Here is a 16,883-nt window from a genome sequence, read left to right as displayed (position 1 = left end):
TCCAGAATAGACCACATACTGGGTCACAAATCAGGTCTTAATCGATACCAAAAGATTGGGATCATCCCCTGCACATTTTCAGCCCATAATCCTTTGAAACTAGAACTAAATCACAAGAAGAAGTTTGGAAGGATTTCAAACACATGGAAGTTAAGGACCATCGTGCTAAAAGATGAAAGGGTCAACCAAGAAATTAGAGAAGAATTCAAAAGATTCATGGCAAATAATGAAAATACACCCATTCAAAATCTTTGGGATACAGCAAAAGCAGTCCTGAGGGGAAACTCATTCTATGTGGCCAGCATCACCTTAATTCCAAAACCAGACAAAGACCCCATTAAAAAGGAGAATTATAGACCAATATCCCTGATGAACATGGATGCAAAAATTCTCAGCAAGATACTAGCCAATAGGATCCAACAATACGTTAAGATTATTCACCATGACCAAGTGTGATTTATCCCTGGGATAAAAGGCTGGTTCAACACTCATAAAGCAATCAATGTGATTGATCATATCAGCAAGAGAAAAAACAAGATCCATATGATCCTCCCAATAGATGCAGAGAAAGCATTTGACAAAATACAGCATCCACTCTGATCAAAACTCTTCAGAGTGTATGGATAGAGGGAACACTCCTCAGCATCTTAAAAGCCATCTACAAAAGCCCACAGTAAATATCATTCTCAATGGGGAAGCACTGGGAGCCTTTCCCCTAAGATCAGGAGCAAGACAGGATGTCCACTCTCACCACTGCTATTCAACATATTACTAAAAGTCCTAGCCTCAGCAATCAGGCAACAAAAAGAAATAAAAGGCATTCAAATTGCAAAGAAGTCAAACTCTCCCTCTTCGCAGATGACATGATACTCTACAGAGAAAACCCAAAAGCCTCCACCCCAAGATTGCTAGAACTCATACAGCAATTCAGCATTGTGGCAGGATACAAAATTAATGCCCAGAAATCAGTGGCATTTCTATATACTAACAATGAGACTGAAGAAAGAGAAATTAAGGCGTCCATCCCATTTACAATTACACCCAAAAAGCATAAGATACCTAGGAATAAACCTAACCAAAGAGGTAAAGGATCTATACCCTAAAAACTACAGAACACTTCTGAAAGAAATGTTAGAAGACACAAAGAGATTGAAAAATATTCCATGCTCATGGATTGGAAGAATTAATATTGTGAAAATGTCAATGTTACCCAGGGCAATTGACACATTTAATGCCATCCCTATGAAAATACCATGGACTTTCTTCAGAGAGTTGGAACAAATCATCTTAAGATTTGTGTGGAATCAGAAAAGACTCCGAATAGCCAGGGGATTATTAAAAAAGAAAACCATAGCTGGGGCATCACAATGCCAGATTTCAGGTTGTACTACAAAGCTGTGGTCATCAACACAGTGTGGTACTGGCACAAAAACAGACAAATAGATCAGTGGAACAGAATAGAGAATCCAGAAGTGGACCCTCAACTTCATGGTCAACTTCTATTCGACAAAGCAGGAAAGACTATCCACTGGAAAATAGACAGTCTCTTCAATAAATGGTGCTGGGAAATTGGACATCCACATGGAGAAGAATGAAACTAGACCACTCTCTTTCACCATACACAAAGATAAACTCAAAATGGATGAAAGATCTAAATGTGAGACAAGATTCCATCAAAATCCTAGAGGAGAACATAGGCAACACCCTTTTTGAGCTTGGCCACAGAAACTTCTTGCAGGATACATCCATGAAAGCAAGAGAAACAAAAGCAAAAATGAATTATTGGGACTGCATCAAGATAAGAAGCTTCTGCACAGCAAAAGAAACAGTCAACAAAACTAAAAGACAACCTACAGAATGAGAGAAGAAATTTGCAAATGACGTATCAGATAAAGGGCTAGTATCCAAGATCTATAAAGAACGTATTCAACTCCACAGCAAAGAAACAAACAATCCAATCATGAAATGGGCAAAAGACATGAACAGAAATTTCACAGAGGAAGACATAGACATGGCCAACACGCACATGAGAAAATGCTCCGCATCACTGGCCATCAGGGAAATACAAATCAAAACTACAATGAGATACCACCTCACACCAGTGAGAATGGGTAAAATTAACAAGACAGGAAACCACAAGTGTTGGAGAGGATGCTGGAGCAAAGGGAACCCTCTTACACTGTTGGTGGGAATGTGAACTGGTGCAGCCACTCTGGAAAACTGTGTGGAGGTTCCTCAAAGAGTTAAAAATAGATCTGCCCTACCACCCAGTAATTGCACTGCTGGGGATTTACCCCAAAGATTCAGATGCAGTGAAACGCCAGGACACCTGCACCCCGATGTTTACAGCAGCAATGTCCACAATAGCCAAACTGTGGAAGGAGCTTAGGTGTCCATCGACAGATGAATGGATAAAGAAGCTGTGGTCTATGTATACAATGGAATATTCCTCAGCCATTAGAACTGACAAATACCCACTCTTTGCTTCGATGTGGAGGGACCTGGAGGGTATTATGCTGAGTGAAGTAAGTCAATCAGAAAAGGACAAACATTATATGGTCTCATTCATTTGAGGAATATAAAAATTAGTGAAATGGAATAAAGGAAAAGGAGAGAAAATGAGTGAAATATCACTGAGGATGACAAAACATGAGAGACACCTAACTCTGGGAAATGAACAAGGGGTAGTGGAAGGAGAAGTGGACAGGGGGTTGGGGTGACTGGGCGATGGGCACTGAGGGGGGCACTTGGCAGGATAAGCGCTGGGTGTTATGCTATATGTTGGAAAATTGAACTCCAATAAAAAAATTTTTAAAAAAAAAGCTAGAAAGTCATGTCTATGGTTTAGTGATGTGGTACTACAGGAATACCAAGAGATGTGCCAATAAACACAATGCTAAATGAATAGGAGAAGTTAGACAATCTATGCCGCCAATTTCTAGATTGGACAATGGCCAAGAGAACCAGCATGAGTACAGAATATTATTGAGACATTTAAATTTTTTTTCATATGTCTTGAGAATGATATAATATTGTATCAGTGTTAAATTTTCTGATTGTGATCTTCTGGTGGTTTTGTTAGACAAGGTGCTTGTGCTTAGGGTGAAGTGGGGATGGTACCTCTAACCATATTCCAAAAGATTCAGTTCTCATAATATTTTGCAATTTCTCTGTAAGTCTAAAATTATATATAAGGTAAATATCTACATATAGAGAAAAATATCTATAAAGATTAATTTCTTTTAAACTTAATAAATGTTCATATTATCAGAGCTTGGTCAGATCATATATAACTTTAATCCTTCAGTTATAATTTACCCAGTCTAAGAATTAATCGGCCAGTGTTAAAGAGCAATGTTTGTGCACATGGAGGTATGCTAAAAATTTGAAGAAATAAAAATTACCTAGACATACCTCCAGAATTCCTGAAGCATATAATTTGGTTCGGGAACCAAACTATCATATATAAAAAATGACTATCTAGTTGATTGGTATGTGGAGTAATGAGATATTAAGGCATAGGTAAGGAAAACCTACTGTTCAAATCCAAGTCATATGGCAATGAATAATTGGAATAAGCAGCCTTGTGGTTCATCCAGTAATTTGGATAAAAGTACTGAGAATCTGGGTGGAATGAAGGATGGAAAAATATTTCTTGAACATCTAGCATATGCTTAGCATTATGTTCAGTGTTTGCTACCTTAATTAATTTTCATAACAATGCAGTGAAGACCATATTTTTAATTTTGTTTAAGATTTATTGAGAGAGAGAGAAAGAGCAGGAGGGTAGGGACAGAGGGGAAGAGAGAAAGAGAGAAGCAGACTCCCCATTGAGTGCCAAGCCCATGCCAGGCTCAATCTCACGACCCTGAGATCAGGATCAGATCTGAAACCAAGAGTTGGATGCTCAACTGATCAAACCACCCATGTGTCCATGTTGTTTTTACAATTTAGAGATGAGAAAATTTTTACTAATAAAGCTTAAATAACTTACCTAAGATGGTGAATTCAGGATCTGCATTCATGTCACTTTGATTACAAAGCCAATTCTTAAAATACAGGAAAAAAGTACCAAAGACCTTAATAAATCATCCTATTAATCTCAATGAATCATCTGAATAATCTATCTTTCTGCTTTTCCCATTTTTAACATGCTCATGTTATAGCAACTTGAATCTAGTTTGTCCCTAACCCACCTAGGAAATAAAGAATAAGATGGCCTGGCCAAATCCCCTTGTTAACATGCTAACAACAGAGCTCCATACAAACATAGCGCAGTCCTTAGGAGCCTGAGAGCCCTTATTTATGAAATGCTTTTAGTATGATGTGCCAGGCCCATGCTTATTGGTAAATTAAATATTTTAAAGCCAAATGTATGACTTAATAGAGCATAAGAATATAGTATAAGCTATACAAGTATTCAAATAAAAATTAGGGACGTTTTATTCAAAATAACCCCTTTTGTGAGGATGTTCGACATCAAATGGGTCATGGAAGATTCTAACATGGTGATAAAGGACTTGGGGGGCAATATGGCTGCTCCATGACTCATATATAACATGTGATATAGATGTAACCTTCAAATTATTAGTAAAACTGATGCTGAATAAGATTTCTGATTCTTAAGAGCCCAAAATTACAAGTCAACCTTTTATGTTGTCATCCTTTCACAGTCTTCTAAGAAACATTTTAATCATTGTGTTTAATGATTCAATATATATTTATTGATCACTCACTGTATGTCGAGAATGGGGCAGGGGTGCCTGGGTGACTCAGTCAGTTAAGCATCCGATTCTTGATTTTGGCTCAGGTCACAATCTCACGGTCATGAGATCGAGCCCCACCAGAGGCTCTGCACTCAGCAAGGTGTCTGCTTGAGATTGTCTCCCCTGCCCCTCCCCCACCTCAAAAAATATCTTTCAAAAAAACAATGTGATGGAACATGAGAGTTATGATGGCCAAGTTCAGCCAAATATCACTTTTTTTTGTCACCTCCTCTTTGCCAGGTTAGAACCGATGGTTTCTCCTATGTTCTCATAGCAGTTTCAACTTACGTCTATTTTATTGTAATATTTTATTGCATTGTACATTTCATTAGTGTATTTTTCCCAACCCCAAACATGACTGTAAGGAGAGGAAGTAGGTCTCGTTTATTCATTTTATCTTTCCTAATATCAGGCACAGTGCACTGAATATAATAACTATTCAATAAATATTTTTGAAAGAATAAATGATACTTCTTTTGTTCCTCTAACCAGCCCTGTTAGTCACTATTTAGTTAAAATGCATAAAAATTAAAAACTAGTAAAAAGAATAATTTAAATATAGGCACCTGGGTAGCTCAGTATGTTAAGCATCTGACTCTTGATTTTGATCTCAGGGTCCTGAGATAGAGCCCCACATCAGGCTCACCATTGGGCATAAGTCTGCTTGTGATTCTTTCTCTCCCTCTCCTTCTGTCCCTCCCCCACTCTTTTTCCTTCTCTCTCTCTCTCTCTCCTCCTCCCTAAATAATAATAGTAATAATTTAAATAGATGACCTCTGTGAAAAATTATTTTCCTCAATGTTTGTGAAATCTATTCCTACCTTCCCTTCCATCCTTTTGTTTTTCTTCCTCAGGAACTTGCTTTAGAAAAGTAGAATCACAGAAGGCCAGAGTGAAGTAAAAATTAATACCTTCCTCTTATTGAGCTCTAAGAAATTGTTGATAATGATTAAGTTTATCATATCTCTTCTTAATTTGATTAAAAGACTTCCTAGCAAAATTTCTCCCTGTATTGAGCATCCAAATTCTCCATGTGCCAGTGCTGCCCCTCTTTTTCTCTATGGATTGGGTACTCAGCAATAATTTCTCAGGATTTATGAGTTTTAGATAAGTAAGCCATAAAAGATATATTTCCCCTCTCATTCATGTTGAAGAGATTTATTCATGCACTTGTGCTATACACCACAAGACCTGAGGACTCTATATCTTAATTAACATTTTAAAAACAAAAATAAAAGGAATTTGGCATTTTCCCATCTTTCTCTGTTTTATAATTGCAGTCCATTTTTTCCTATAACACTCCAATTCTGCAAATACAGCCAATTTTCTTAAGTAATTAGGTTGTCTATTTTGGGTAAATACACTACAGTGTGAGAATGTGTAAAAGTCTCTGTGTGACTTGATATAAATTGTGTTAATTAAACAGACTATTGTTTGAAGCAGTATCTTCTAAAAACAACCACAAGAGATTCCATTTTCCATGCAGTATCAGATTCTACTGCTTGGAAGACTTAAGCTTAATGAGCTCTAGGCACTATCATCAAGTGAAGATTTTATGGTTTTGGTGACCAGGACCCTCTGTGTGGCAGAGATGAGATGGAGGTCAATTGTAGTTGCCAGTGCCACTCTGCAAGGCAGTCATCAATAGTCATAACATTGAAGACAGAGCTTAGAGAAGAGAAGGAAATATTTACTGAGTACATACTGTAAACTACAAGCAAGGCCAGGTGCTAGATGAAATACATGACATTTTTTTCGTAAGCTGTTCCTCAATAATACTGGGACGTTTTTTCCCTAAAGATGGATAATTTGAACGCAAAGTAAGCAACTCAGAGAAGGTCACAGGAAAACATCTGCATTTGAATGCACATTTTTGCAACTATAGAACACTAGCACTAAGTTACCTATGGCTACTCAAGAGGTAGTGGCATTTATGGGATGGGGGGCAGGCGGGGTCCAAAGGGAAGAATGGAGGAAGCACACTTGAAAGTAGATTAGGAGAGAGGTTATAGAACGCATATGCTCCTGGAGACCTTTTTTTTTTTTTTTAATGGAAAACAATACAAAATTATGAATAGTAAATTACATGTGAGGCCTTGAGAAGGCACCCATGAAAATAAGTTGCTCTGAAGATGCCTATTTGAATTATGCATTGGTGCCAGATAAAACACCTCCAATATTTAATAGCCTAAATCAGTAAGTTACTACTATCTTTCATATTTCTGGGGGTTTCGAGGTTCAGTTAGGAAGTACTCACTTAGTGTTCCTCATGTAGTTGGAATGAGGGGCCTGCTGAGGCTGGAAGTAGCTGATCACTTGCTGAGCTGAGCAACCAAGATGATCATCCACATGACTGGCAGTTCATGCTGGAAGTCCACTCAGTGCTTGGCCATGATCTTATCTGGGGTTGTCATTGCAATTTCGGCATGGCTTGTGCTTCTCACAGCACGGTAGCTAGGACCTGAGGTGTAGTATCACAAGACGCAGCCTTCCAATAGGATGGAGCAGATTTTGCCTGTCTTTTTAAAAAGTTGTGCAGCATTGCTTCTACTGCATTCAACTTACCCAGTCAGTGGGCCAGTCTAGATTTAAGGAAAAGGGAAATAAACTCCACCTCCCAATGTGGGGAGCATGACAGAATTTGCAGCTGTTCCCAATCCACTTTTGGATTGGAGATAGAATCCTACCAAAGAGATTAATAGAGCACTATCAACTTCCAACACCTTTAAACCTGAACTGAAAAGTAGGCTGGTGCAAGTACAGTTTAAAAATCACTGACAAAGGCAAATATGAAATCATATTACTTTCTGCCTTTCTTTTATCCTGATGCTTATGAAAGAAATAGAGAAAATGGCAAGGTGGAAATTTAAGAGGTTAATTTTTGAATGGTACCCAGGAAGAATGAAAGAATATTTTCAGCTAGGAGAATCAAAATTTTCCATTACATTTATTTTGCATTATATATAAGGAAACTGGTAAGAGTAAAATAAATGAATGCCTCAAAATTACACAACAAATTAGTGATATATTGAAATTAATTGTGGATTATGTAACCTTAAAATTTAGGAGTGAAATATCTTAAACTCTCTTTTTCATAGTAAGAACTTATAGTTATACTTACGTAAGTTTATCCAAATTTAAACTTAGCCACATGTAAAAAATTTAGCTTGGTGAGAATCTAGGTTTTCAGCTGGAACACACATTCTTAAGCTCATCATAATATAAGCTCCCCAGTGGAAAAGAATGTGTCTACTTTACTCAACCTTCAATCCCTATGATTGAGCACCATACCTGGCATGTGACATGTAAGTACTACATAAATATTGTTAAATGAATAAATTCATAAAAACAGCTTCTATAATTTTGACTTTCTCAAATGCTTGAAAAAGATAAGGTAATTGTGTACCCAGATTATACCCTATATTATCAGTTAGGTTGTATTCTGTGTATCTTGTTTTCCATTTCCGTCTTCCCTGGAAATCTGCTACTCTTAGAATAAAGACAAATGAGACCAAGCTATTATCCTCAGTTCACAGACATTCTGAGGCATTCTGAGGTAAGTATACCCTAGGCCTGTCAGTATGATAATAACACTTTTGTTGTATGTCACTGAGTTTGGGGGTGCTTTATTATGCAGCAGTAGCTGACCAATAAAAAGATGTGTTTTTCTCTGTTTTTGATTATTTTTATTGGCTTGTTTTTCATCTGTTAAGGTTTGGTTTAAAAAATTAATAAAAATAAATTATCCAAAAAGTCACCATTATTTTTTATACAGGGAATAAATTCATAGCATCCATGCACCAAAATATAGGACCCAAGAATGTCTGATCACCCAAGGAGTAGGGATGACTTTTAAAGTGAGACAGGAAACAGCTAATGACAAATATTCCCCACATTACCATTCAGCTTTAGCATAATCATTGGAAGATGCTTTACAGTATATCCTAGGATAACACAAGCAATAAACTAATTTACTTAGTTTCTTGTGTCCCCTTTCCATTTTAAATCCCATTTAATTGACAGTAGGAATTATTAAGCTAAATATATAACTAGCCTCAGCATAGATATCTGTATATTAAATGTTTCATATCCAAAGACTTCCAGAAGTAAAACCTAGCAATGATATAAAAGAATATACATTCACATAGTCCTATTACTATAAGGCTATTGAGGTTAACTGAAGACTGAGAGCATTTTAGGTAAGAACAAAAAACTTAGTTCCAAGTTTCCTTCTCCAGAAAGACATAGTATAAACGGTTCATCCGAATTGAGACCAGCATAGCTCCACCAATGCCCCAAATTCTCAGATAGAAAAGCATATCTCATAGCATTCACAAGTCTTCTCCAATACCATGTATATACCAGTGAAAGGGAAATTCACTAGGGTTTGATGCTTTAGACATTTATGATTAACAGAAAAAAAATAATAATTATAAGGCAATGTAAGTGGATGGATGTTAATGGGAGCAATTAATGCTGTGGATAAAATTAATAAGGGGCTAAGTGTGATAAATGAATAATTAGTGCTACATGTTAGAACCAGAAATGTTTCTTGGCAATAAGTAAGGAGACTCACCTCTTGTAGTGGGAAGGAAGGAAAGTCTCGAGCCATTCCCAGGCTATAAACAGAATTGTAGTATAATTCTAGAGAAAGTTTAGTTTTTTAGTCCCAGTAGGTCTACTCTCCCAAAGTAGAGACCCTAACTGGGAAGAAAAGGAATCCTAAAATGTGAATTTAGGGACACCTGTGGTGATGCACTTAAAAACTTTTGAGTTTCTATGGCCATCAGTGATGAACCATGTGCTATCCCCAGACTTGAAGCTAATTATAGACCTTTCTCAATCTGCCCTAACTACCTTTTGGTCACTACATCATTAAAGCAACAAAATGGAGCCAGATAAGTTCTTGGCCTTGAAAGGAGGGAAAAGACTGTATACTAAATGACCTACAAAACTAGACAACATGTACAAGCAAAATTGGGAATGTATTTGTGAGAATGGATTCTGAGACTTCTAGATCAAAAGGTAAAACATGGAGTTGGGTAATAGTAAGTTTGTTCATGTAGATCCCTCTTCTAGTTTATAGGATTTCACACCTTGCCAAGGACCTTTGGAGATAGCACTAACAAGTGGAAATCAGTGGAACAGTTTGTGAAATAGAAACACCTAAACCACTGTGACAGATAGTGGAAGCAGAGATCAGAAGGCTCAGAGAATTGATTATGCTGAAGTGGATATATTGGCAAGGTTGGGATAGCAAGAAGATACACTTGGTAGACAGTCCATTCACCGAACAATAAAGAGTGTGTTGGAAGAAGAGACCCCAGCATCACTGAGAAGCCCTGTTAGATGTCTTCTCAAGTCCATAGCTGATGGTAGGAGATGCATTTATATATCTAGGCTACAGTATAATAATGCGAATTATCAGCTCCTGAAAGGATAGAAGCTAAAATAAAGTTGGGAACAATTGTTTATTGTCATAAAAAGCAGGTCAGAGAGGAAGCCAGAAATCTGACATAGAGTTAAGGAGTCTGTAAATAGAACATGTTTTTCTCATCAAAGCTAAAGACGAATTATTGTCTGGTGCCATATTGTACCTCTTGTTACTAAGACAAAAGTATAGCACATTGTAGGTCTTTCTGAGTTCTGGAGACAGTGTATTCCACACCTGGGAATATCTGGTGCCATATAAGGCTCTAGCTTTGAGTAGAGCCTGAGCAAGTAAGGGCTTTGAAACAAGTCCAGGTTGAGATGCAAGAGGTCTTGTCATTAAGGCAGTGGACCCCATGGTATTAGAGATATGTGTGTTGGGAAAAGAAACCATGAAGAATCGGTGGCAAGAACCAAAGGGGAATCAGAAGGCAGACCTCTATTGTTCTATTTCCTCTGAAGTAGAGAACTATACCCTTTTTAGAAAACTGGTATTGGTATGCTGATTGGCACTGGTAGAGACAGATTACCTGATAATGGGGCACAAACTTACTATATAAACAGAACTACCATGAGCTATTTTTTGTCGAACCCACCACATCGTAGACTGGGCAGGTCCAGCATCAACCAGTCATAAGATGTAAGTAATATAATATATCCATTACTGAACTGGACCATTAGGCTCAAAAAGTCTTCACTGGAAGTGCCCTAGATCCCCATAGTATCTACCACTTTGGCACTGGATCCTATCCCTCAGATCACACAAACAGATGGATGGGAGATCCCTTTGGATTCACTGACAAAAAAGGACAAGTTCTGGATAGCATATGGGTGAAAAAGCGAGTAATTCATGTAAGCTGAAAATGGATGGCAGTTGTACTATAGGCCCACCTGAGAAAAACAAGGGTAAAAAGTGCAGAATTCCCTGTGGCTCATCTGGTCGTCTACATTTTCTGGAAAGAGATAGTTCTTGAGGTTAGAATTTATATGGATTCGTATGAGCTGAGTGCTCAAGGAGGAGATATATTGGAATATTAGGAGAACATCTGTAGAAAAGACACAGGGTAGACCTGTGAGAATGGGTATAAGGTATGAAGAATGTTGTATCTGTATCACATATTAATGTCCACCAGAGAGTTGTACCAGAGTCAGAGTTTTAAAAAAAATCAAATAACAAAATAACTCAACTAGTTCAGAACAGGCAGCTGGCCATACCAGTGAGGGAACACTTGAGTCATTAACAAGTAGCTATATTGGTAGAGAATGGAGATTAGGCACAAACTCCAAAGCAAGGCGTCCCTCTTCCCAAAATCGAATTAACTCATTCTGTTGCTCTGACTATAAGAAACAGAAATTAACCCTGATGGCACCATCACAGTGCACCATCCTTCAAACAGACCAGCCATCTGTGTCAAGTTGACTGCATTGAAACCCTTCCATCATAGAAGACATAGCAATTTATCTGGAGTGAAATAAAAATATACTCTTGGTATTAGTTTGCTTTACTTGTTCACAAGACCTAAGCCAGGACTACTCATTAGTCAATAGGTCAAGGAGTATTTGGTCCATTGGCATTGGATCCTGAATAATCCAAGATATTCTATCATCTATAGCACAGCAGGAAACTGATGATAGCCTGATACAATGTTGGAATAACGTAATCAATGTATAGCTGAGGGACCAGTTTCAAACTGATACTCTACAAAGATGGGACACTGTCAACACTTTCTGAATATGACTTAGTTGGAGAATTTGTTATTTCCATTCTTGCAATTCTAGTTATATAGGTTTAGGCCTTGTCTCCAAGATGGTAAAAGTCAATTTTACATAAGATAATTTTTTAAAGTTGTAATTTGCCATTATGAATATTTTTAAAGAATATCCAGCCAAAATATAGAATAAAATAAGAACATCTTCTTAGCTTTACTCACCATGATTTAGAATAACAGGTCACTATAAATGTGAAAGAAGTCTTCAAAATTATCATGCAATTCTCGGTATTAATCAGTGAAAAGATTAAAGTAAAAGGAAGTCTGGAAATTTTATTCACGTCACATGACAAGCTAAGTGTATAAAAGTGAGTACAACCTTATTATCCTAATTCTTTTTAAATAGATATTTTGAGTTGGTTGAGTCATTGATTTTGTAATCTCCATATGAAAATAAAAACAATATCCTGTTATTTTTTCCAACTAACTTTATTTGGAAGCAAGATAACAATAGATGTGTTAGGAAAATAAATTAATAAAAATGATCATGGATATGATGACAAGGAAATTTCTGAAAATAATTAATTAGTCAAATAATCAACTAAAGGGACACCTGGGTGCACTCAGTGGTTGAGCGTCTACCTTCAGTCAAGGTGTAATCCCAGAGATTGAGTCCCACATTGAGCTTCCCTCAAAGAGCCTGCTTCTCCCTCTGCCTATGTCTCTGCCTCTTTCTCTCTGTGTATCTCATGAGTAAATAAAATCTTAAAAAAAATAGTCAACTAAAAGGTCTACTTTCTTTATATTAGGGGACTCAGAATGAAATAAAAAGCAAAGGATAAATATAATCCCTTAAATATTACTCTAATATCAATTTAAATCAAAGAATCAAAGAATAATACAGAAATATTTATTAAGCCCTCCCAAGGGCATACAAACAGAAGAAATTGGAAGGTAAAGAAAATTAAAACTTTTTCATAGAAGATTAAATTCAAGAGCTTTTCTAAGACACAGTAATTTATTACTATAACGTCAAGAGAATAGGAGAAGAAGAAGAAAGGAAAAGGCTTTTCATCAAAGTGTTAATGGGTATGTGTTGAACTTTTCCAAGTCCATATTAATCAGGTGGCAATGGTGAGAAGTAGGGGCCAAAAGGATATAGATCACAGACAGGCATTTTCAAAATTGTAAGATGTCTTTGGTCAACTTTCAATTTCCTCAGGGAATAAATGATGATATTTTTAGGACCTAGGGGGTGACCCCTACTTCTGTGTGTTTTGGAGCCTAACAGAGCTCCCTCACACTGAGGGCTTCTTCTAGCTGCTTGGTGGCCAATTCATCTCTTGCCTCCAATGACTTCATTTAAAAGGGACGGGAGGTATAAATATCTCTAAGACTCAAATACTATATTGGATGACAATTCTGTATAAATAAATGTACTATGAAGTGAAATAATAAAAGTATTCTAAGAAAGAGAGCATATTTGTGGCAAAACTCTAAGTTCTATTTAGAAGAACTTTTGTGTCTTCAATTTGAGCCTCATGTAAGAATTTAGGTAAAATCATGCATAATATCATATAAAGCTATTGAAAGGTGAATTATTTTCAGTAAAATCCCCCCAAATGAAGTATCAAGAACAGTACCCACTTGCAGTATACCTCATGCTTACCTGTCCATATTCTTCTCTCCTAAATTTCTCATAAATGTATGTTTAAATATATAAAATAAATGTATGTTTAAATATATAAAATATATTGTATATTTAATATATTATAAAATATAAATATATTAAAATATATTTTAAATATATAAAATATATTTATAATTTATAAATATATAAAATATATTGTATAAAATATATTGTATATATTGTATATGAGATTATATACATATGTATATATCACATATAGCTATAGGTATATATATAATACATAATTTATTTTTAATAAATAAAAATATTTGATGGTGAATTCCTTGGAATTTTTTCTGAATTCAATTTAAATTATTTGCATATGAAGATCACTTTAAAGGCAATCAACTCACTGTGGTGGTATAGTGTTCTGAAAAGAGTAAAATTACTTTGGTCTAAGATGACATGATAGCTATGATTAGTTTTGGTTGAAGGGAAACTTGGAGGTTGAAGGGGAAATGATAAAAAGTTAAAAGAAAATTGTGCTGTGATTATCCACAGAGTTTTATCAGAATAGGCCATAGCCGGGAATTTACCACTACCAAGTTTTCTTTTATTTTTCTTTTCTTTTCTTTTCTTTTCTTTCTTTTCTTTTCTTTTCTTTTCTTTTCTTTTCTTTTCTTTTCTTTTCTTTTTTCTTTCTTTTCTTTTCTTTTTTCTTTTCTTTTCTTTTTTCTTTTTCTTTTCTTTTCTTTCTTCTTTTCTTTCTTTTTTTCTTTTTTTTTTCTTTTAACTTGATGGAACTAATCTGAGCTGAGAGAATTCTGTGATAGCATTACTTTGATATGTATCCTGGTAAAAATATATAGATATAAAAGTTCAGTTCCTCACCGTAAGCTGTGTCTATGTAGTGTCAAGTATCCAGATATATGGAAACATATGATGACTGACTGACATTTTAATTTTTCAACTAGAAATTCTGGCAGAATGTTGACCCAGACTTCATTGGAAAAAGCCCCTTTTTCTGAACTAGAATCTTATTTTAGAATGATTGGCATATCTTAAAATTACACATTATTTTGAATTGCCATTTTACTGGGCTGAATTTGAAAGAAAAGAATAAAAGAAACTGCCATAAATCTACACACAAACCATATTAAATACTTAATATATAAGTACAAGCTTTAACCCTTTTACATAATCTTCACTTTGAAGATCCTTTAAGTAGCAACGGAAAACATTTTCACTGTTATTCTGCACTATTTCCTAAGAATCTTATAGTTATGAAATTTGTTGCACATGATTTTAATTGGAGATTTTAGCATATCAAAAATCAAAAATCAAAACTCTTGATATGCAAAAATCTGTTACCATTAGATTTAGTTTCATTTTTTTCATTTGAGAGAGAGAGAGTGTGTGTGTGTGTAAGCAGGGGTAGTGTGGGGAGGGGACAGAGGGAGAAGGAGAGAGAGAATCTTAAGCAGGCTCTATGCTCAGCATGGAGTCCAACGCGGGGTTCCATCCCATGACCCCGAGACCAAGACCTGAGCCCACGTCAAGAGTTGGATACTTAACTGACTGAGCCACACGGGCACCCCCATTAGATTTAGTTTCACTGAATTAGAGAGAAGAAAATGAATTTATGTTGAGACACATTTTGCTAGAACGTAACTCCATACATGAAGGAATTTGAGTCTGTTTCCTTCTCATCACAAATGTATCTCCATGCCTAGAACTTTCAGATAGTAGTTGCTCAATAAGCATTGATCAAATGAATAAATGGATAAGAGGAGTTTGGGACATCATAACTTATAAAGGTTGTGATATTGCCCCTTCAAGAGATTCTAAAACATAATGGGATATGTATTTCATAGAAAGTCTAAAAATTAATAGAAGTTACAAAAACTGGGTTACTACAGAGTCAAGGGTATCAATGGGGAGAAGACCTCATTCGATCTTAGTTACCTCTTTAAATGGTTCATCCCAAATACAATACCACTGGGGGTTAGGGCTTCAACATATGCATTTTGAGAAGGCACAATTCAGTCCATAATGGATCTGTGGACTTCCCATGTTGTCCTTACCCCTCTAGATTTAGAGACAGTGGGATTATGCCAGAAGTATTTAACACAAAATATTGTTTTTCTTCTTTTGGGGGTGGAATAAATTCTTCATGCCATTTTCAGTTTATCTCTTTAGGCACTAAAGTTTATATCTTAAAGAAATTACTGGTGGTCTTTTTAAATGGTAATGACCTTCTGTACTGTCAGATTTTTTTTTTTAGAAGACTATCTTTGCTTTAGAGAACCTTTCAATGAAAGCTTTGACAAAAACATCATTATTACTTTTTTCTCTCTACTAGAAAAAAAGAAATAAAAAATAAAAGGTAACAATTTCTAAACTTCCTGGTGCCTAGAAGTGATTCAAGAGAGAAATTAAAATGAAAGAATTGAAGGCAAGAATTTTGTGTGAGGAGCCATGCCCACCTGGTAGGGGGGAAATGGCTACAAAGCCTAGAGATATGCCCAGACACACATGAAGAAGTGTGTTTTGGATGTTCACTCAGAGCACTAAAGTAAGGTTGGAAAAGAGGGTGACATGGTCATTTCCTGAGGTATTACATTGTTACAAAGAGAAACGATGTACATGTTCCAAATGAAAAAAAGTGAAGGAAATCCATTTCTCCCTGCATTACCATCCACTTCCTAGTCTCCCAACTCTTCATAACTTTGGCTTTCAGTTAGGGAAATGATATGATGTCACCTAAATTTTATCTCATTTCACATGAAAGCCAACAGAAAAGGACCCTCTTGCTCTGTGATGACCTTTTACAGAAATTCCCTCTATACCCTTCCTCACAGAACCACTGCTTTAGCCATTCAGAAGAATGCTCTCCTGCATTAGTGCATGTTCAGATGTATTCTTTAAATATAGGGTATCAACATTCAGACTATTTCTGAGAAGTGTTTTGTTTATTGATTTTAGGTGCCTGAAGTCTATGATCCAAGCACAAAACAGGGAATGCAAAGAAGTCAGGAGAAATGAGTAAGCTACCTGTGATGAGCATGAGACAGTTAGAGAACGAAGCCTTCTCCAGACACATAAAGCTCAGCCCTGTCATCAGACAGACCGTTGGCAGTGTGGGCATGTATAGTAACCATCATGAAGTATGCATAAAGGAAACATCTTTAAAATAGCAGTGAAGGATGCTGAAGTTAGAAGATATTTTTCCTTCCCTTTCTTAGCAAGATAGCCTGGTTTCAGAAAAAGGAGAGATTCAAGCATCAGATCCCATTGGAAGGAAACCCACAGGAGAGCTAGGGCTCTTTATTCATTAACAAATATAAA

This window comes from Canis lupus, chromosome 19, assembly GCF_003254725.2.
Source record: "Canis lupus dingo isolate Sandy chromosome 19, ASM325472v2, whole genome shotgun sequence".
NCBI lineage: Eukaryota > Metazoa > Chordata > Mammalia > Carnivora > Canidae > Canis > Canis lupus.
This window is presented reverse-complemented; position numbering follows the sequence as displayed.